Below are 7,168 nucleotides of genomic sequence, written 5' to 3'. Positions count from 1 at the left end.
TGGGGAAAATGACGTGAAAGTGACTCAAAGGCCTTGTAAATATGCCCCAAGTAGGCTATGAAACTCTATCAGTACATATCAAGAAACCTAAATGATTTCAAGAAACGTTCTTAAACACATCAAGTAAACCAATTATTCACCCACATTCATGGGGAAGTGTCTTAAAATGCCCTAACACACATGAAAGCGTATTTTTAAGGCCCTTGCACCACTTTTGCGTCACTTTTAACATGGCTATGAAACTCAAAGAAACTAAATCCATTTGTAAAACACTTGACACAAAGCAACATTTTAAATACACAACTTTCTTCATAATTTTCTCCCTAAAGCATACTATTCTCTATCTAAATTAAATGAATCTTTTCTCACCTTAGCAAATACTTTTTGAGTTTCAAAACAGTCTCAGACACACACCAATTTTTCTTTAGCAGAGCAAAGGGTATGCACTCCAGAGGCTGCAACCAACAATGGCACAGAAATGATGTAATTCATAACACATATCTCTCATGTCACCCAATCAAAACTCTTCCCTCACTTTTTTCAAATCAACACCCTTCCCCCCTCTGCCCTTTCTGCCTTTTTTCCATAGCAACCACCTCCTGAAAGACCTGTCATGTTTACAAGTTCACACAACAATGTTTTAATTGAACTCTGAACTCTCAATACACCTGCGTATCCAGTGCAATCTTTCATAAAATGATTTTTTCTTGACCATTCAAATTACATCTTTCAAAGAACTCATCCATGCACCCTAACTTTCTGTTTTCAGCAATCAAAATCCACCAATCACTGCTACTGAATCATTAGCACAGAAACTCCACAGTTTTTTTCATTACATACTCCTACTATTTCAACTGCCATTTCATTCCCACACTTCATCTGACTGCAGCAGAACCTCCTCTCACCATGTTTTCTGTCTGGATTGTTGGACATAGTTACATCCACTGGGCTCAAAGGTATGCTGATAACAGAAATTTACACAACCTCAATTTACAAAATGTGGAAATCAACTGGATTGGTCACAGAGGATTGAGATGTCACCAATTGATTCCATTGGTGAAAACCTTTTTGCATTTGCCAAACCCTGACCTGTTAATTGTGCACTGTGGAGGAAATGACTTGGGTACTTTGACTGGGGTAGGTCTGGAAATGCTTTTAAAGGACACCTTTGAGCAATTGATGGCACTTTTTCCTCAAACTGCCTTGGTATATTCAAATATATGTCAAAGACAGAAATGGAGGTGGTCCAACCAATTTTGTCCACAAATTGAGAAATCGAGGAAGCATGTAAATAAGTCTGTTTCAGCTTACATGAGAGACCATGGAATGGGCTCCATCTACAACAATAACTTGCGTTACTACATGCAAGATATCTACAGAGGAGATGGAGTTCACTTCTCAGATGAGGGGAACAGAGTTTTCATCCTGAATTTAAGACTATGTATTGGTACCTACTTATAAGTACCTAAATCTACCACATACCCAAAAGCTCTTCTCAGAGCTACCCTAACTATGATCACTCTAAACAAATTTTAAATGTAACTTTTTTTTTTTTACTAATATTCACGATTTACGCTTTCCGGAGCGCTACCCGGTACGCGCACCGGACTCTAACCGCGCAAAAATTTGGGAAAAAAAAGAGTTTTTTTCGCACATATGGGCCTCCTCAGCCACCCTCAGAAAACCTAGGGGGTCAGGATATGTCTACCGTGCCCCCTTCTACCCATTCTGAACATTATTTGCCCTCCATCTTGTATCTCAATTCTACCGAAACACAAAATGGAGGACTCCCGTAACGCTGCCGGTTCGCGTACCGGGGCGCGCACCGGGAAGCGCTCGCTTAAAAAAGGTGGGAAAGTAATTCACAGAAAAACCACTGGAGACACTTTCACCAAATATAGATTAGCTCATACTACATACCAATCCCTACCATTTTCACAAATTTGATTGGAATTCCATTTAGCCATTTAGCCTGTAGACCTCTCTAAATACCCTGAGGTAAATTACTTCACAAAACACATCTGAAGTGTTGGAATTGACAACCAATTAAAATGTTACTTTCATTTTCTACTTTTTTTACCTGACATTTGATTGGTTATGTACCTGAATATATATAAAGAAAGAGAGAGAAACACAGCCATTTTGACTACTACTTCCTGAAGTACATTGCAAGAGCATTTTCACTGACAACTTAAACTTGTTTTTAAAAGGTAAGATGTTATTTTGAAAACTGAAGTATATTGTGCACTTTAAGTTAATATGGAAAACTTTTTCTGATAGTTATATACTATCCCTCTGTAATAGTTATAGATTTAGATAGACTTTTCTGACCGGTTTTCAGTACCTGGGGATTTACGTTTCTTTGGACCCCTCTAGGCGATATGAGCGTAATTTGTTACCCCCCTTCAGCGGCTCAAACTGGATGTTGCTCGCTGGTGTAGGTTGCCACTATCGCAGAGCGGCGCTTTTTAAAATGATGTCTCTTCCTCGATTTTTATACGCACTTCATAATTCCTTTGATCCGATTGCCTCGGGCTACTTTCGTGAAGTGGAGAGCCTGTATAGACAACTGGTCTGGGATGGGCGTGCCCGTATCGCTCTTTCTAAACTCACGCTTCCGTGGTATGATGGCGGTATTGCCCTCTCGGACATCAGGCGTTATTACTGGGCATCTCAGCTGAGCGCGATTAACCATGCGACCTACGCACCAGGCATTACCCCGGCTTTCTCCATGGATAAATTTATTTTGCCAGGGGGGACCTTTAACAGAGCGTTGTACTCCGGAGGACTCCATGGAACATTGACTGGTCCCACTAAAATTGCTGTGAGGGTGTGGCGGGATGCGAATGCGGCCTTGGGTTGGTGTGGCTGATTCACTCGGGCCACCCCTTTGTATGATTCGGAATGTTTGGGACATCTGTGGAGAACGAAAGGCTTCGATAAATGGGATATGATTGGTATAAGTAAGGTGGGTGATTTGTGGTCGACAGGTACCGTCAAGTCCTTCGACGTGTTGAAAGTGGAGTACGAGCTTGGTGACACGGAATTCTTCAGGTATGCTCAGGTCCGTCACGCTCTCTTATCTGTGTTTACTGCGGGTGATGATATTCCTGAGTCCTCCCCCCTGGAGGACCGTATTTTAGATGGTCATGTGCCCGACAGCACTATTTCATTGATTTACAAAAAACTTATCAATAATAGAGCTGACTTACTGTTGCGCCTCAGGGCCTCGTGGAGCGCTGACGGACTAGAACTGGATGACGAGGACTGGCAATCTGCTTTGTCCTCGCCTAAGGAAGTTGCTATTCCTGCTCGCCTGAGGTTCGTCCAGCTTAAGATACTTCATCGAGTGTATGTTACCGGGCCATGTCTGGTTCGAATGGGCTATTCCTTGGATGGGTTGTGTAAGCGTGGCTGTGGAATGTCGGGCACCTTCCTCCACATATTGTGGGAATGCCCGGAGGTGGTTGAGTTTTGGTCCCGAATACATGTTGTGATGGAGAATGTTACAGGTGTGTCGTTGCTGCCCGAGGCCAGGCGTTGTCTGCTGAATGTTTGGGAGCCCAATGACTACAGCTCCGCACAGATTGTCTGGGCGACCCTTGGAAATATGGTCGCAAAAAGAGACATTGCTCAGCTTTGGGGTTCTCACAGACCGCCCACCATATCCAGGTGGAAGGAGAACATGGATTGGTGCATGTTCCGGGAGAAGACTATGTACCTTTCCCGGGGCTGGCCCAAGAAATGGGGTAAGATCTGGTCCCAATGGAATGCTTATCGTGGTAATATATGTACTCCCCCACAGGAGGTGAACCCTGATGTTTCTGCGTCCCCCTAATTGGCATCCAGTTTTCATTTATCGCCAATGTTTTTGTTTGTTTCGTTGTCCGCCCCTACTGCCCCACGCTAACTGATTGCAATTCGTTTATCTAAATCTGGAGCTCTGCGCGCATTCACTCATGATTATGTAACATTGTACTTTTGCCTTGTAAGTTTTGTTTTATTCTTTTGTATGTTTGTTTGTTTTAATAAAAATTTTAAAAAAATTAAATAAAAGTGTAATAGCATCTAATTTTCAGTCCTCTTTTGTCTTTGATGGCACAAGAAGGTCATCAGTATATTGCACCAGGACTGAGTTACAGTGCAACTGTAAATTCTTCAAATCTTTCTTTAGGGTCTGATTAAAAATCAAAGGACTTTTAGTATACCCCTGTGGAATTCTACAACAATTGAAGACTTTATTTTGGGACTGGAATGCAAAAAGATATTGACTATCCTCATGCTGAGGAATGGAGAAGAACGTTTGGCCTAAGTCATTGACTATATACTATTCTGCATCTGCAGGATCTGGAACAATATTACATCAGGATTTGGTACTACCAGACAACTTGTAAGGACTATTTTATTTATTCTCCTCAAGTCTTGAACAATTCCCCATCTACCACTTGTTTTTCTAATGCCCTGTATCAGTGATTTGCAAGGACTACCAAGTACCTCTCGCATAATGCCTTTGTAGGCAGGCTTTTGTTTTACGTAATAAAATCTCGGAGTCTGTGGTTCGATTTCTTTATTAGGGTTTGTTTCAAATCTATTTTTGAGTTGGAGAGCACAAAAGTCTGAAAAGTTCAAGAAGGAGCTTGTCTTCGTTTACGTTGTCCCACTTTTAGGGTACAAGGATTGTGGCTTATTCTTCCTTCTGGGAACTTATTCTCCCCTTCGCCTTTTCTCATCTAGGGTGCTGGGTTCCTGTCCATAGTCCCTCAGAAAGAAATGAAAACCCAGGTTAGTATGTTGCGTTCTTTTTCCCTTTTCTCTTTTATTTTCTTCCCTGCTTATACATCTGCTGTGTTCTACTTTTCTAAGGAGATTTTTTTTAGCTCTTTTCTTTCTCCTTAGCATAACCCTCAAGGTATTTAGCTGGGATTATCCTTAAGGTCTTTTGTGAATTTCACTCTTATTTTCATTAAGTTGCAAATAATTTGGCTTCAGTGTCCAAGCGATCAGACTATAGTTGTTCGGTTTTGTTTATTGGGTAAATTATTGAGCACCTCCAGGAATCAAGAAATTATTCTACCTGCAGGATATATTTATAGTGCAAGGCAAGCCTGTTAACTCATAATTTGGGTTCTTTTTAAAAAGTGCTTGCAGTAGCCCATTTGGGCCTGGAGAACAATCAGTCCGTGATTTAGAGCTGACTTTCTCAATTTCCTCGCTAGAAAACCCAGTATAGCCTGTGGAATGCAGAATAACATCTATTAGACTGCCCCCAATTTCGTTTTCCGTGCTACCAAACTGGTTACTTCTGTAGGGTTTAGTGTGAGGCATGCTTCCCGGCTTATCCTCTTGGACTGAAAAATGTTTCATTAAAAAAGTTACCCAAGCCTTCTCTGCGATGTTTGTGTTGATGGTTTTCCAAGTTCAATGCTCTTTTTTGTTGATCATGCGCCAAAAGTTTACAGTGTTTTTATCCGTGTTGACTCAAATGAGTTTTGTCCAGTATTCATCATGTTTGTATTTCCAAATCTCTTTCTTTGGTTTATTCCTCTGCCACTTTACTGCCGCTTTTAATACGGGGCATTGTGGGGTAGCTCTTAACTGCTGCATTCGTTTTTTCACAATCCTTTTGGAGTGACTCACTTTGAGTGGCAGCGAGTGTTTTACCTGAACTGATAGAGTGTTTTTCTTGGATATCAGACTTTGATGTGTTGTACAGATCTGACCAGCTGTCTATGGGATTCTTTTGATCTAAATTGTGTTGCAAGAATGTATTACAGCAGCTAGGATGTCTGGAGCTATTGCTTCATCATATCTAATTCTCCTCAAGTTGGCCGTATGGCATTCAGACAGGAGAACTGAGGACTCTGGGTGCGTCCAGGTGTTCATTAGGAGGGTAATGGTTTGAGGCAGATGGTCACTACGAGCCCATTGATTAACATGAAACCGTGTGATATGGCTGAAAGGGGCAACATTCAGCTGAGGGACTGTCCTCGAGAGTTAGACTCTGAGAGTAGAGCAACACAAACACACATGTCACAAGGGGACTTTCAGGGTGGAGGCAGTGGTGTTTCAAGGTGCATAGTTGTGGAACTAACAATAGTAAATCCATGCTTACCTACATATACTTACTTTCACTACACTTTGGCAGTTGATATCCTGAAGCACAATATTCATGTGGTTGACATTCTGACATACTACCCCCTCTTCTTTTGTACCTTCTGTGCCCATTTACTTTATTCTTTCCCTCCCTCTATTAGTCTCTTCAAATATTCCATTCAATTTCCCTCCACATCCTTTGGCCTCTCCCTATCCTTTAATTTCCTTCCTTAGGTTTCCTTGCCCAGTCTGTTTCCTTTGCCATCCAGTACCTCATGGTTTCCACATTTTCTCCTGCCCTCTTTCCTCAAAGACTTTAGGTTATCTCATGCCAGCTCTATCTCGTCTATTATTAAGTTCCTTTCTTCTACTTCTTTTAAGTGTATTTTTCTGTTTGGCTGTCTTTAATTGGAGATTTCAAAATGCCCTACATTAGGAGTGAATAGCTTATCTAAACCTGTTTTCTTTTAATTCTGACATTTGCAATTCTAATGAAAGACTCCACGTACCAGAATGCAAAGGAAAACCAACTAGATTGCTTATACCAGTGAATTGGTACAACTTCACCTCTCTGTCCCTCAGACATCTCAAACTTAATTTCAGTCGTTTTTCCAGAGAACTCTTATTCCCTCGCCTCTCCCACCTTCCTCATCTTTTGATTTCTACTTGTTTCTCTATCAAGGCAAGTGCATTCATCTCCATTTCCAATCCTCTCGCTCTTTACCTCCATCCTCCTGCCTCTCTCTTACCAGGAGGTTCATTCTCCAGGATGAGCTCTCAGGTAGCTGAATACAGTGTTTTGCAGCTGCTGCACAATGGTAGAAAAATGCATGCAGGGCAAACTGGTATAATACAAATCGGCTCCGTTTGACTTAGAATTGAATTGAATTGAATTGAATTGAATTGAGTTCTTATATAGCGCAGCTGCCACCCTACGGGTATACTGGCGCTCAGACTTAGATAGACCAACCTAAACACAGACCGGAATGTGTACAAGGCCAAATGTACATTGTGGTTAGCCCTTCACAGTAAAACGTTTTGAAATAAATATTCTGGGTACAAGTTGCACATATCA

Source organism: Lissotriton helveticus, chromosome 2_1 (genome assembly GCF_964261635.1).
Source record: "Lissotriton helveticus chromosome 2_1, aLisHel1.1, whole genome shotgun sequence".
NCBI lineage: Eukaryota > Metazoa > Chordata > Amphibia > Caudata > Salamandridae > Lissotriton > Lissotriton helveticus.
The sequence above is the reverse complement of the archived record's forward strand: the minus strand, read 5'-3'. Positions refer to the sequence as shown.